At 34.6% G+C, this 16,776-nt stretch overlaps 1 protein-coding gene across 1 annotated transcript in view; it reads left to right on the top strand.

Annotated features, from left to right (window-relative positions):
• Window positions 1–16,776, top strand: part of LOC122790048 (gamma-aminobutyric acid receptor subunit gamma-4-like) — a 3,058,882-nt gene that overhangs the window by 2,211,686 nt on the left and 830,420 nt on the right. The window lies entirely within an intron of this gene.

Below are 16,776 nucleotides of genomic sequence, written 5' to 3'. Positions count from 1 at the left end.
AACCTTTGATTTAAGTCAGATATGTACTAAATGTGTGAATTGCATGATCTGTGTAGCACACATACACATTTTAAATAGTTGCTCGGGCATTACAGATCTCCTGAAAGTTCAAGAAGTGAAAACACTTTCTATTGATGCATGTCAATCGCTCTAGACCAAGCGGGGCCTTGATGGATGCAGTTCAACAATCTATGGCTCTGAAAACCTCAGGGAAATAGACTAACATTATAAAAGCTTGCATGGTGTTGGTTCAGACTTCTACTGTCCTTGGGAATCAGATATGATCCTCTCCATACTGTAGCATATAATCAATGAAATGCTTTAGAATTCATGGAGTTGATGCCTGCAATATTTCTAATGTATTCCCTGTAGGTTGCTTAATGGTACGTGTAGCTAACATGGTTAAAGCTCCATGTACCTTTGTATCCACAGAAATGCAAATACTACACATACCTCTCAGTTCTGCCTGGGGTAGGAAGAGAGACAGGTCATCTAGTTCTCTTATTGTCCCCTAGAAAAATGGTTCACTTTAACCTGGTGCTTCTAAAGGTACTAATCAAACAGGCATCCCTCAGGACCAAGTGAGTAAGCTCAAACTCACCCCCATGATTAACACACAGAATGAACAATATAATGACTAAGAGAAAACATATCTGGAAAAAATTGGGTAAAACCTAACTAATCAAAGAGCACTACAGGAATATAGACACCTATGATTTTTTTCTAATCAGTAAATAAGAATTGAAAAAAAAATATTCTTTCACATATCTCCAAAACTCACATCAAAACAATACCACTTTCTTCTGGTTGTCGACTAAAACAATATTACAATGAGGGCAAACCTCCACTCCTTCTCCTACAATCAGTAAGGACTCGGACAGCATTCCAACTCATTTTAACCACCACTTCATTAACTCAGCCCTAGTAATCACTAAAACAGCTCTAACCTACCATCTACCAGCCCAAAAACCCATAACAACTTTGCAACAATAAATAAATATTTACTAAAATTAAAGCAGACAACCCTGAGAGCTGCTACCCTATCAACAGAATAACTAAAAATTGCAGCCACATTCCTAAAGGTTAGTAATTAGTCAGGTCTGTTGAATTTCCATCCTAATCAACAAATATATACACGAAAACTATGTCCCAACAATCTGGAAAAAATTATTCAAAATCTCCCCTCCATAAAGCTGGCAACTTGGCAGACCTGACTAATTACTGACCTATAGCAATCCAGGTCAAATCACAGCACCACAACCACCCTCCTCATCTGTACCAACAATGTCAGTCAACACAGAAAGAATGGAGACCTAGTCTCATCTTTTTTATTAACATGCCAAAAGCCTTTGTCCCATTATTACATCAGGAACTATTATATGAAACCGTGTAAGAAACGTCTCTGTGTGGAAGGTTTTCAGTCCGTATATTTGTAGTTAATCACTGCATATTAATCAGATCAGACAATAGTAGTAGAAGTAGTGAACTTAAACTTGTCTTAAGTCAAAACAAAACAAAAAATAATAATAGAAAATATATAATTGTACAGCATTACTAAGTATTTGAAAGTAATCCAAGCAAGGCAGGCAGTCTGTTTCCAGTCGAAAATCCTTTATTAAGTACACATGATTTATTATGAACTAGCATCTCTTGGTCTAAACAAATCAGCTCTAATTTGGTCCCATAGTTATTTGTCCAATTGGCAACAAATAGTCTAGTAGAAGCAAGACCTTTCAGCCCTCCTGACAGTTAGTCAGGGTTCCACAAGCTTCAGGACTTGAGCCTCTCCTTTTTAACATATTTATCATAGTGCTTCACAACAAGCATTCCTTGTTCAACATGCAAACGATGCAACACACATCTGCTCTGAACAGTCACTACATACTCTACAAGTTATCACTAAAACAGGCTTTTCTAGCCACACAATCCTGGATTAACAATGCAAGCCTACTCCTCAACACAAAAAAGACAAAACTAATTTTCTTTGCCACCAAAAGTCTAAGAGACCACAAACATAAATTCCACATCCTGTCATCTGAAAATGCAAACATGTAATGCATACCACAAACAAAGCTACTGAGATTCTTACTTGACACCAAACTTAAATATGATTAACACCTAACTCCAGGCCATTAAAAAGACCCACTGGAAACTAGGATCACTCAACAGAACATAACATTTTTCTCAGAGTCAAGAAGGAAATTCACAGCCATCACTTACCTACTTCCATTCCTTCTATATGCATTCACCATCGTTACAAATCTCAATACCACCCTTAAAACTAAACTTGATGTATGCTACAATACAATAGCCAAATCTGCAGCAAATGCATAACTGTGTACTCCTTAGAGATTTGCACTGGCTAGAACCCTCACCACCATCACTACCATTACCTTGCATCCTCAGAAGTCAAGATAGTCCACTACTCTCTGAAGAATGTCCATTGCTGAAAAATATGCTCCATTGTTACTCCAGTTATTGAATACCATAGTCAAGTAACAGATCTCTCCTGTCTCTGTCCAAAACAAGCAACTTAGCTGAGAAGTTTCTATACTCTCACCAAGTCATTAAAAATTGAACTCCATCCCACTGACAGACAAGATACCTACCTTTTAATTACTACTAAAACAATATTTGAGCAAATATGGGCTCTACTCCTGGCTAGAAAAAAATGTATGGCCACACATTACCTTTTCACCCAATATACATCTTTTCCATGTCTCCATTTTTCTTCATCGGGCCAAAAAGTTACTCACTAAACCATTAGGAGTAACTTTGTTAACATAAATTAAACCAATCACAGGATCTAAGTGACAAGACTCAGTCTCTTCTTCTCTCTAATTAGGGCAACCACCATGTCACTGTCACCCCTCTGTTTCACCCACAGTTTTACCACTCTCTGTCCTTATCTGTCCAGAACCAACACTCTTTATAATAGTCCAAGTAGCCCCTACCTATTCTCACTTTCCTGATTACTTTACACCTCAATCTTTTTTTTTTCTCAAGAATTTTTTTTATTTTTCAAATACAGTTGAATTAAATCCATAGTATTTGTATATAACATCTTAATAACGGTGTACACTATTTACATCAGCCTGACACTATAACAGACCTCAAGATATACAATTACTTTATAGGTATAACAATCCAGTTATCAGACTGTATCTGTTCAGTTATTGTAAAGTGTCAATATTAAGACTTTTTTCCATGGTTTATTAATAAATGGTTTAGGATGAATCCTTAATTCTTTAATTTTAATTTCCAACAATGCTGTGGTCTTCAGTAGGCTGTATACGTCTTCCAAAGTTGGTATTGTGTTTGTATTCCATCCTCTTGTTATACACTTCCTTGAGATTGCAAGTATTGTCCATACTAGACACATATTTGACTCATTCAAATGAGGACCTTCGTACACATTTAATAATACTAAAGCTTTAGATAAGTTAAACGATTCATTAAATAAAGCTTGTAAAATGTTTTTAATGCCATTCTAAAATGGCTTAATTTTAACACAGTCGAAAAAAATGTGATTCCAGTCTTCATTGTGCATTTGCTCACACCTCCAACATATTCTCTTTGTGGAAGAATTAATTTTAGTAATTCTGTCTGGAGTTAAGAATACTCTGTGCAAGCATTTCCAATTAAAAACTTTCCAATATTGTTTTAAGTATGTATGTTTTATTGATAATAAAATATTTGATTTAATTTCATCAGTTTGCTGTAATGAGTGTCCTTTTGTTATAAAATTCCAATATGAGGATTTCGGCATTGTTTTATAATTTATCAATACCTTGTAAAATTTCAAAATGCTATTTCCCATGTCATAATCATTATATATGATTTCATTTAGGTATTTCGTAAGTTTAGGTATTTCTTTAATTGAAGAATTACTAATTATTCTGCATAAATCTTGCGAATATGTCGGAATGCTTTGCATAGTTGGCCAATCTTGTTGTGGAATTTTATATGTTGTTTCTATTGTTTGCATATCCAAAACTTTTAGTTCTTTGATGCATTGAAACCAACAAACAAATCCTTTCTGTTCCCAAGAATTAATTGTTTCTCTGTTTATTTCATGTGGATAGCTCTTTGTAACTATAAATGGTGTTAAACGATCAAGCCATACTTCTAAATCTATATTTGCATTAATAATTTTCCTAAATGAATCAGTGTAATAATTAATCATACAAGTTTTAGTAGGCTTAGTTATGTTATATTGCATACTAATACATATGTGCCGTGGTAAATAGTTTTTATCTGTTATTTGAAATTTCTTTTTGTAAATTAAATTCATTTATTGATATTACAGTTAGTAATTCTTTCCAAATTGCAGAATAATTTGGACTTATCCAATCTGAGATTGTTTTAGATATTGATGCTTTTATATATGTTTCTATATCAGGAAAGTTTAATCATCCCTTTTTCCGTGGTCTGATACGATGTATTAAAGTTATTCTGTTTCTTTTGGGAAACAATAAAAATTTTATTAGGCATAAGTTTATTTCTTTGAGTATATTCCTTTCTGGTAACAGTTGTATTGCCAAAGCTATACATAGAATCTTGGATAGTAAAACCATTTTTATTAACTGTAGCCTATCTTCAAATGTTAATATTATTTTGTTCCACTTTTCCACAGAGATTGTAATTGTATTGATATTATTGTAGTTTTATGAGACTAAGTCATTATTATCCTTGCATAACTCAATTCCTAGATATTTTAAGGTAAATTCTTGTTTCCCTATAATATGATTCCCCTTTGTCTGCAATTCTTTTTTTTTTTTATTTAAAAATAAAAAAAATGTTGATTTTGATTTATTGAAATGGAGTCCTGAAGTCCTGTAAAATGTGTCAATTAAAATATCTAATTCTTCTAATGTCTGTTTTATATTGGATAATGTTAATAATAATATGTCATCAGCAAAGAGCATTACTGCAGAATTGTATTGATCATAAACATCTACTCCTTTGATTTTTGTATTGTTACGTATTGAATCTGACACTATTTCAATAGCCAAAGCAAATAGAATAAGTGACATGGGACATCCTTGTTTAGTACCCTTTGTTATATGTATAGATTCAGAGGTGAAAGGACCTAGCTTAACATACGCTAAATTATTTGTATATATATTCTTTAGTAGATGAACAAAGGAATGAGGAAATTCAAATAACACCAGAATTTTGAATAAATAGTCCCAATTTAGGGAGTCAAAGGCTTTCTCTATATCTAAGCCAGTTCTGAGTGTTTGTTTATGTATGTATTTATTTATTTATTTCAATTTGATGACCGAGGAGGTCCACTGGGCTCAGGGAGCCCATTTTCAGTGGAGGCCCGGGGAGAAAAGCTCATTACATAGTGTAAGTCAGTTACAATCAAAGTAAAGAAAACATAAAATATCTCTGTGTTACATAGTGTATTCACAGTTACAATCAAAGCAAAGAAACACAAAATATAATTTTGTATCAGAGAACAACATAAATTCTTTGGTTACATAGTGTCAAATTATTTAGGATGGTATTGTGCAGTGTAGGTACAGATAATCATAGTAAAGAAATAATGGTTACAGTTTTATTTTAAGCTAAAGAACAGGAACAAGTTCCATGATTATAAGGCACCTGAAATTTAGGAAAGCAGAGGAAATTGAGATGTGAGGGGGTAAACATTAAGAAGATAAAGAAAGCAAAAGGTGGTAGAGGTTATTTGTGGGTTGCACAGTTGTGATATTTACATTATTTACATTTAAGGTAAGTTAGGTTTGTGCTCAAAGGTAGATTATAGTTTAAGGGGAGAAAAAAGTATTAGGCTATGTGGGGAGAGAATAGTTGCATTTCCTGTTAGAAGAGACATAGGAGTGTAGCAGAGAGTTTGAAAGGTTTCAAAGCTTTCACACGTCCTTAAAGAGGATGGCAGAGAATTCCATTATTTCGCTAATGAAAAGGATAGCAGAAGCTGGCCAGTGGGATGATTGGGTTTGTGGACAGTGATTAGGTTTTGGTGGGTTGATCTCAGAGGGATGTATGGTTGAAGGATATTGGTTAGACCTGGGCACATAGGTTGAAAAATTAGTCTGTGGGCTGTAGTAATTTGGAGATAGACTAGATGGTTGGGGAGTTCAAGCCAATTCAACAAATGAAGGGCAGTACAATGATGGGAGGAGAATTTGGCTTTGGTGGCAAATTTAGAAATCTTATTATAGCAGACTTCCAGTTTGGAGGAGAGAGAGGCAGATAAGTTTGTTAGAAGAAGAGTGCCATATAAGAGTGAGAGGAGCAGATAGGTAGTGACAAGAGTTTGTCTGGTGGGAGGGGAAAGAAAGTAGATGTTTCTATATAGCATACCAAGTTTAGCATGAGTTTTCTTAATGTTTTCCTGGATGTGAGCATCAAATTTTAGGTGTTCATCAATAGTTACCCCAAGTAGTTAAGCAAAAGAAACAAACCTCTAAGGCAGCATTTGGAATGAAGTTTTATCAGGAGTGGGGAGGCTTTTGAAGGAGAGAATAAACAGTATTTTGGATTTGTTGGCATTTAGTGAGAGGTGGTTTTGGAGCATCCGTTTTTCGTTGGAGGAGAAAGCAGTTTGAGTCATTGTTTGTAGCTCAGAAAGGTTGGAGGTGCAGCAGATTAAAGTTGAATCATCTGTATACTATACAATTTTGGTATTGGTATAGCTTTGTGGAAGTCATTAATAAAGATGTTGAACAACATCGGACCAAGTACGGATCCCTAAGGTCCCCAGTGGGGGGGTTATTTTCTTTATTAACATAATCTATGAGAGAAATTATCATTTTAATATTGTCATGTGTGTGCTGTGATGTATAAATCCAGTTTGATCATTTTTTATTGTTTTGGATAGTGGTATTTTCATTCTGTTAGTTAATATTGTCATAAATATCTTATAGTCATTATTTACTAATATAGGTCTATATGAGGTATAGAGGTTTGGGGATTTGTTTTCCTTTAGGATTGGTGTGATTAAGGAATATCTCCAAGAGGGTGGTATTAAAGCATGTGACTGAATTTCTTATAGAGTTTTATGGAAGAGGGATAATATCTTTGAAGGAAAAAGTATATATATTTCCACAATTATGCCATCTGAACCTGGAGCTTTATTATTTTTACCCTCTTTTATTGTATCTGTAATTTCTTTGTAGAATATGGGTGATTGCAGATCTAGTTTTATTTTTTCTAGTATTTTTTTATATTAGAACATTTTTTATCTAGATTTAATTGATTAATATGCACATTTTCTTTTTGGAAATGTTCCATATAGTGATTTCTATAGGCATCAAGAATGTCACCTATATCCGAGACATTTTTCCCTTTCTTTTCATGGAAGATACTTTTAATGTTGTTAGCTTTCGGTTGTATTTTGATTCTCGTGAATAAATTATGTAGATAACTGGGAGAAATGGCCAAGGTATTAATTTTTAGTTTTTCTAAAGCTAAACTAGTTTTATGTGTTAGCATTTCATTGTATTTATTGTTTAGTACTTCTACTTTCTTTTTCGTTTTCAAATGATTTTGATTTTTTTTCAGCTTTTAATGACAAAAGTTTGGATTGTAGATCTAATAATTCAGAATCCCATTCTCTGATTTTTTTTATACCAAGTTAGAGCTTTACCATATATGTAAGCTTTTAATGAGTCCCATATCATTATTTTGTTTATCCCTGTGGTGTAATTAATATCTGAGAAGAACTGTAATTCAGATAATAACCAGGGTTTGAACTCTTTAATTTTAGTTATATATATCCTGGAATTCTGGAGTTAACAATTAATGGTTTGTACCCATTTTAAAGTTTTAGTATCAATTAATTGTGGTCTGAAAAGGGGCAGGGAGTGATTGAGAAATTAATGATTTTAGAGTGAAAGTCATGGGCAGCAAATATTTTATCTATTCTAGTTTGGGTCCCAAATCTGTGATTTTGATGAGAAAATAAGAAAGATTTATCTTCTTTAAATTTGAAAGTATCTACAAGATGAAATTATTCTACCCATGTGTTTAAAGCTTTTGATACAGCAGATGTACGTAGCAGTCTTTTATTTGTAGTTTCAGAAATATCAAATATACAGTTAAAATCTCCTCCTAATATTAAGTTGCATTTATAATTATTGGAAATGAAATCCAAGTGTTTTTTAACAGTTCCTGATCCAATGCCTGGGAACCAGTATAGATTGGCTAGGGTCCATATTCTGTTATTATATTTAACTATTACTAATGCCATAAGGCCTTCTTTATCTTCATACTTATAAATGATTTCTGGGTTAATCACATTTGATTTCCATAAAATTGTTACCCCTTTTGTCTTTGTCTCATAAGTGGATTGCACCAATATCATATATTCCTTAGGATTCCATCTGTAATTGTCATTTATATTGAAATGAGTTTCTTGAAGGAAGACAATTTGTGCTTTGTTCAGTTTTAAATATTTTAGTAGATTTGATCTCTTGCTATGATTGTTTAATCCATTGGTATGTAAAGATAATAAAATTAAATCCATCTTAGGTTATTTAGACTATGTATTTTTTGTTTTATTGTGACTATTACACATTTTCCTCTGATAACAATAAAGTATATGTTTGAGCTTTTAAAGGAAATTAACAGTTTTATACTTTGAGGGTTTACCAATAAAGAAATGTTTTGGCCAGGCATACTAAAATATTTTTGTGAAATAACAAATTTAAATTAATAAATCTTAACAAAACTAAGATCCGCACTGGCCATGGAATGAAAATCATTCCTAATCTGATGGATAAACCTAAGTCCATCAGATTATCACTCATACCTTGACAATCCAGAACATCTATGCTCCATAAATTGAATTATCATATGGGGAATATTTGTAATAGGAATAAGCAATATTTATATTATTTTGAACAGATATAGTACTATTGTCGATTAGACACAATTATAATACAATATAAATGTCTACTTGCTGTATAAACAATTAATATTTACATGAAAGACAGATGACAAGCAATTTAATCATAATAAAGTAGGATGTGTCATATAAAACTTCAGTAAAAGATTATATCACACAGTTATTTAACATATTCACCCTTATTGATGAAGTCTTTCAAAACTTATTAATATAAATAGATGGTAATAATATTTATACCTAATGTTTATAATACAGTGTATTTTACTGGATATATCAGAAGTTATATTTCATTGTTTGCCAGCATTTAAGTAATCACTTTGTTTGTTGCTAACTTACTTAAAGCATCAGGTTTGTTTTATGTAAACATTGATGAAAGTTAGTGCATTTTAATTATCAGTGCATCCCTCTTCCTACCATTTCCTACACATAAGGATTTTCGTATCTTGTTATTTCTTATTATAAAATGAGTGAAATTATAGATTAAAAATAACAAATTCACTTATTGTGATTAATGATTACAAGCTCCCTTTCCATATTCATAAATTGCCATTTTATGGCATATACTGAAAGTGTTTAGATTTAAATGGCAACATTCTATTTTGTATAATCAACAAAGGTTAAACTGAGTGATTATTGTCAATTTAATACTTATTCAGAATGTGATTGTTACATTCTGTGACATTCCTAATTCAGGCTTCCACTGTTTCTCTTGAACAGCTTTGCCAATTTGATGTCATGTATAAAATATTAGTTACCTTGGTAACCGCTTAAGTATTATATATGGTCAAGATGGGTTACAAAAAGTACAATTCAAGTTAAAGCAATTACATGACTTGTTATGCACATTTACTTATATAAGAAAATCATCATACTTCCCCTTGATATTTAATGTAGTGTATGTCATTTATGACAAGTTAAGACAGTAGTGTTATTATACGCAAGCCCATGTTATTAAATCCTGTCTTTAATATATAAATTCAGCAGGCTGCTTCATCTTATATGACGATTATATATTTTATGTCTATATTTACTAAAGTCATACATTACATAACTATTGTGTGTGTGTGTGTTTTTTTTTTTTTTGCTGCTGCTTAGTTATTTGAGAAACCACAAGCTGTAATGTTTATTGCTATTATTGGCTCCTTCCATGCATGTTTATACAGTCCATAGACTTTAAATTATGAGACCCTTCTAGTTTCTTATTTGTTATAAGTATATTTCCATTTTTACACACATATCAGTACCTCAAGCACGGGCAACAATGCCCATCCAGTTTTGCCAGAATACCATTCACTAGTTCATGTGATGCCTTTCCAAGTTGTTCTTAAAATATCCAAACCAATATTTGTCCTGTTCCATTTTACCAGCCTGTTCCATGTAGTGGCCACTCTGCCAGTGAACCACTCAACACACCTTCCATTCCCACAGATATTTCCATGAAGGAAATCTGATGACTCTCTAGCTCTTCCTGGCAATCCCAAACACCCTTAGAATCAGCTATCCCCATATGGCCAACACGTCTGAGAAAGCTCACCTCCCAGACCACTGCAAAGGGTACTGCACAAGACCAAGTGCTCTTAGTCTTTCACAATAACTCAGACTAGACTTCCACTCTTATGTAAGTCCTTAATGTGTTTGGACCAAAATACATTTTAAATATAAAATTGCACCTGTTATTTTATTTATTTATTTATTTTTATCAAGAATCAACTTAATGAACTAAATGAAGTGCTGGGAGACCATAAATATGTGTATATGTGGTTTAAAACAGCCCTTTACTTTAATATATATATATATATTTCACTGAATGCACATTTCACTGAAAGTCAAATTAGTGTGCACTTTTCACTGAATGCTCATTTCACTGAAAACTCAATTCACTGAAACACATTTCACTGAAAGTTATATGTGGCTTTTTCCTCATTGTAGTGTGACCCTGCAGTTAGTATATATAGTAAGGGGGGTGGGGTGCACTGACCCCCACATCCAGTTTGTCTTATATACATACATATATATGTATGTATATGATATGATACATATGTTTGTGTGTGTGTCTATATATATATATATATATATATATATATATATATATATATATATATATATATATAGAGAGAGAGAGAGAGAGAGAGAAGTGAGAGAGAGAGAGAGAAGTGAGATAGGTATATAGATATATATAGATCTCTATCAAATGATCGAAGTTTCAAAACTTCAAACTTCATTTGGTCTGGACCATATGATCAAAACTTTGAACATTTTGAATGGAGATTGTGGTACAGCACAGATTGGGAAATGTACCCTGTTCCTCACTGTAGTGTGATCTCAGATTTGTTATATTTAATTTGCTGGGGGTGTAGGATTGCAGGGTACCCCCCTGCAAAATGTAAAAAAATAAATAAATACATTTTTTGTTTTTAATTTTTATTTTTTTTAAATGTTTGAATTTCCAAAAATGTGATCATATTACTTATCTGTATGATTTTCGAATTTTTGGAACTTCGATCATCTGATAGGGATATATATATATATATATATATATATATATATATATATACAGACATACAGGAAATCTCACTTTTGCAAGATATTTTGTTGTATTCCAAGCTAAAGCCACATAAATATGTTTAAAACAGAAATAATCATAGTATAACTCTGCATAGGAATAAATGGCAGAAGTTAAGTCCTAACCCAATTAATTGTTCCAACCAAAATGAATGCAAATGAAAATTAAAAAGAAATATGGCACTGTGTAATAGATTCCTTAAACACCATGAGAAAGGAAATTGCCTGTCATAATGACCTTCAAACTCATTGCACATATTGTTTAACCTTTATGATTTTGGAAGATGATGGTCTTAGGTAGTCAAAGTATTAATTGTAAATACAAAAATAGAACAAACTGTGTTTCCATGTCTGTGCTGCATACTTCTCTCAAAACTTTCCTGGAATTATGACATCGTGTCACACATTTTGTTAACACATTTCAAGGGAAGACCATACCTCTCAACCTCTTATCCGTAGAAATCTGGGCAAAGCCTAAAGTCATGGGGGGGGGGGGGCAAAGGCACAAAAAATAAGAACAGATTTTAAATATTGCTCTTATAAACTTAGGAAGATGCTAGAATAGCAGAATTTGTCTTACCATGCATTTACTAAAAGATATGGTGTCTGAAACTTTCATTATTTAGTGAGTTCAGTCCTCAATGATTCGTCAGAAAGCCACAAATTTTATGAAGAACTGACCCAAAATATGAGGCGTAAATCTGGATATTGTACAAATATCTAAACACTTGAGAGGTGTGATGTATGCTGTTTGTGCTTTTGTAGAATGCAAACTTGTGCAAAGCAGATCTAAGCTATGCACTGCTTACAGGCAGAAGTAATACTTTATTTTCCTGTCAGTCTTTGCCTTTAGCATTTATTCCTCCGCCAACGTTCTCTTTTGAAAAGTAATGTCATAGTTTCCCCATTTTATTTTGCCTGCTACACAGTGTACTAGGCGGGCTTATAGTTTGTGATGCCATTGTTCTGTCTGTGGCTTCTTGACCTTTAAATATTGTTTCTTTAACAATTAAATTTTTGAAGCTGTTGATGCTGTGCTTGAGTTTTTTGTAGCAGAGCAGTGTGGAAGCAGGACTTGTGATGCTTCCAGCCATATAAAAACATCATATCACTCAACAGTCCAGATTTTTCCTCATTTTTTTTGGTCTGTTCCTCTTAAAATTTTCAGATTTCTGACAAATCAGTGGGATGATCTAAGGATTGAAGTCACTAAATAATGCCAAACATTTGAATTTTAGACTTCATATCCTTCAGAAAATGCATGTTAACGCAAATTCTTTTACTCTATTGACTTTATACCTATATTACAACCATATTTAAAATCTGTCCATGTTTTTGGGCATTTGTTCTCCCATTATGTCAGTCTTTTCCCAGAGTTCTTACACTAACAGTTTGAGAACTATGTCACCCAAGAATGCCAGTATGTATATGTGACATGAACACCTTTTAAAAGAAATGCATTTTTCTGATGGAAATTTCTTTATTGTCTAGTCAGTGTATATAAGCAGATACAGATTGTGGGCCTTTGCACAGAACTTTATACAGGCGTAAGCAGAAGGAGCATCAAAATCTGCATAATAAATTAAATTTTAAATTCCAAGCAACTGGTCTTAGTTTGGATTCATCATGCATCAGAAAAGCATACCCCAATAAGAACAGGCTAAAATATTGGCTTTGTCCGTGTTGAGTGGTGCACTGCAGTAAAGATGCCCCTTCATATGGATGGTCTTACAACTGACCTGGGTAATTATAGTCCTTTCAGCCTTGCAAGCCTCATCTGCAAAACCATGGGATGCATCATAAGTAACCTCATAAAATGTAATATCAGGACCCTTGTTTCAGCCTTACAAGCCTCATCTGCAAAACCATGGGACATATTATAATTAACCTCATAAAATGTGATATTAGGACCCTTGTTTCACTTGACTCCCAACAGTGTGGCTTTGTGAAGGGTAGATACTGTCTAGTTAACCTGGTAAAGTTCTAATTGCTTTAAAAAAATGACCCACAGGTAGTAAGATGGAAGTCAAACTAGCTGAAAGACAGACCCAACATAGTGAGAGATCTAGATGCCACATCAGTAAGTTTGAAAGTGACCAGTTGTGTCCCTCAGGACTAAGAGATGGCACCTATCCTTTTTGGTATTTACTTCTCAGATCTCCAAGTGGAATGCTAAGACCTCTGGCTTAACAGAGTTTGCAAATGACTGCAAACTGGAGGTTGTTGTTAAGTCCCCGTATGACACCCACACACTTCTGCATGAACTCTCCCTAGTAAACCCTTTGTGAATTAGAAATGAGCTCAAACTAAATGCTAAGAAGTGTAGTGTCACTTTTGTAAACCCTTTGTGAATTAAAAATAAGCTCAAACTAAATGCTAAGAAGTGTAATGTCACTTTTGGTAGACAACCCCTCCCCTCAGCACACTGTATAGCCACCACACCACTACAAAAAGAAACTCGGCAGATGCCTAGAAACTTTGGTCGATAACACCCTCTGTTTTAGCCATCATGTGACAACAGTTTTAGGAAATCCTTTAATTTAGCATACCAGTTGCCAAGGGAATATCAGCATGGTCTAAATGGTAATTACTGCCTTATAGTCAGCATTGATCAGGCTACTTATTAAATACAACACCCCATTTGCAATGTACTCCACTAAACATATCTAACAATTAGAAAGACCCCAAATGTTCTTAACCAGTAAAATCTAGCCTAAAGTCCTTCAGCTACCAAGGGATGCTTGAAACTCTCTCCATTTAATCTGTGTCTTCCAAAATTTTGAGGTGGAATATATAAATGCAACAGAGTGGAGAGGCATACTTTTAAGGCAGCATCTTCCATGCCTTTGAAGTAAACTTCCCCTACATGTTAAGCAGTGTGATTCACTATCTTACTTTAAACATAAACTAGTGGCTGTATGGGTGTCTACAAATTTACTCTGGGTTTTACTGGTATACCCATCCTGGAGAAAGGAGGTGTAATGCCTGAGGGAGGGTGCTGGCAAGGCACAAATGGACATAAGATTTGTTGGCCTTGGAATATCTGTGAATCTAAACTGTTTATATGGCTTACTCCCATAACTTGTCACAAAATTTCTGTCTACACCTGTAATGGTCCTGAATAGCATAAAGTGGATGTAAGATCTGAGTAAGTTATAACTGGAAAACAAGCGCTCATAATGTTTTAATGTTTTAAGTCCTACTTACAGATATATTTGTATGTGTCATAAAAGGTGAGGGAATAAGCCCCTAGCACTCTGCCTGAGGACATGAGAATCTGGTTAGCAGAGGAGTTGGGAAAAAAGGGAGACCTATACCTAGCAAGCAGGGCATCAATGCACAGGAAAGAGATACCAGTGTTGCACATGAATCTAAGGGAACCCATGGTGGGCAGACTAGACCACTCCAACAGAGTCTGTTAGTAGCAGAAGCCATTAGTTCGGGAACATGGCCAGGACCAAGGCTTAAATGTTTTAAATGCAACTAGTGGGGCCATGTAACATATATATGTCCATGGAAGCAAGGTGGGGAACAAAAGGTTGAAGAGCCAGTAAGTTGGAATGCCAGAAGGCCAGAAGTAAAATGTCTGGAGACAACAAGGATACCAAACTACCACAAGTCGTTATATCTTAGTAGAGGGAAACAGGCCACTGCTAAGAAACACAGCCTCTGACCTAACCATTGTGAAGCCTGCAATGGTTAAAGAGGAGCACTACTTGCTTGGGCAGTCTACTCTAGTCAGAGCTTTGGGAAGGACCCAATTCCAAATACTTTTGGCTAGGGTTCACCTTGACTAGGAGGGTGGAAAATGAAGCAAGCAAGTAGGTGTGTTTGAGTATATCCCTGCAGATGTCCTGATAGGTAATGATTTTGATAATACAGTACCTTATGTGCATGCAGTTCCACTCAGTCAGGCTTGGAGACAGGCATGTGGGTCTGGTAACCTGGGGAGGAGCCCAGACAGACTGCAGACTTGAAACCAGGACTGGTGTGGTGGTTACTTCTGGGAGGGAACTACCCTGTAGCAGTGAGACTGAAGGTGTGCCACAGCTGCTTGGGGGTACTGATGTTCCCTTGGACAGAGTGACTGCAAGGGCAGAGGTGAGTAGTAGTAGTACCCAGGCTGACAGTGAGGCACCACTGTCAGAGAATACCAGACTTCCTGTAAAGGGGAGCTGGGAAGAGTTGCAAAGAGAGAGTTGAGACAGGCTCAGCTGTCAGGCCCTACATTACAAGGCCTGAGGGAAATAGCCAGTGAGGCACCTGATTCCAAGGAAAGGGGGACTCTGTATACTGGGGCAAAGGGTTATTATATAGAGTGTGGATCCCCTGAGGGAGGGCTATAGGGTGAGAGACTCAAACTGCTGATACAGAAGTGTATGTTGAAAAGATATTTTGCAAAGTACTGAGCTTAAAAATGGTAGCCACAGTGTACCCTACTGGAAAAGAACAGAAATGTGGATACACTATTGTAACTGTTTAAATGTTTATATTTTAATAATGGAAACTTTAACACCAGAAGTTAACTTCAGAAAAGTAGCTGAAATTAAATTACTTCATCACATCAAGAGATAGGATGTCTATACTAGGGGGCTCTCTGTGTTGTCTTGAAAGAGAGATAATTACTAGGCTTTATATGTGGAAGTGTTTTATTGCTTTATGTATTTTGACAGATAGATGCTAAATGCTACCATGCTGCATCATTGGAGATTTTACCTGGGATAGAGTCAGATGACAAGAAACAATGTCATTCTGCAAGCTATCCCAGCAGTAATATTTGAGATATTAATTTAAGAACTCTCTGAGAGAGGCTGAGTATTCTGTATTTTCTTGTTGACCTGAGAAGAAGCCCCATTCACCACATCTGCCTTGTTGCTCTGTAAGTAAGTTAACTACAGTATAGTAATTCTCTTTGATTCAGTCAGGAATATAGTGAAGTATAGTTAAGACGTTTTCTTTCTTTATTTGAGACTGCCCTGCAATGTTGTTTTAAGTATTTCTTTTGATTTTGAACTCTGCTGTAACTGTGATTAACTGTGATTATATACTGAGTATTTTCTTGTTCTTTTATTATTTATTTTTACATATATGTATAGCATTAATTGTAGCTAATATTTGTGAGACATATTTAAGTTCTGAGAGCACTTGCATATTAATTTGGTGACACTGCGGGCCACTGTTAAAAGCCTTGGTCTTGGTCAAACTACCATTTGCATTAACATTAACATTACACAGTAAGATTAGACACCCTTTGTTAAAGGCTTTAAAGTAGCTGATAAAGAACAGGCTGGTGATAGTAGTAACTACCATATAGTCTGGGCAGAAGGGGGCAT

Source organism: Protopterus annectens, chromosome 15.part0, assembly GCF_019279795.1.
Source record: "Protopterus annectens isolate FY-2018-M chromosome 15.part0, PAN1.0, whole genome shotgun sequence".
NCBI lineage: Eukaryota > Metazoa > Chordata > Ceratodontiformes > Protopteridae > Protopterus > Protopterus annectens.
Note: the sequence above shows the minus strand (reverse complement) of the source record. Positions and strands in the feature narration are given on the sequence as shown.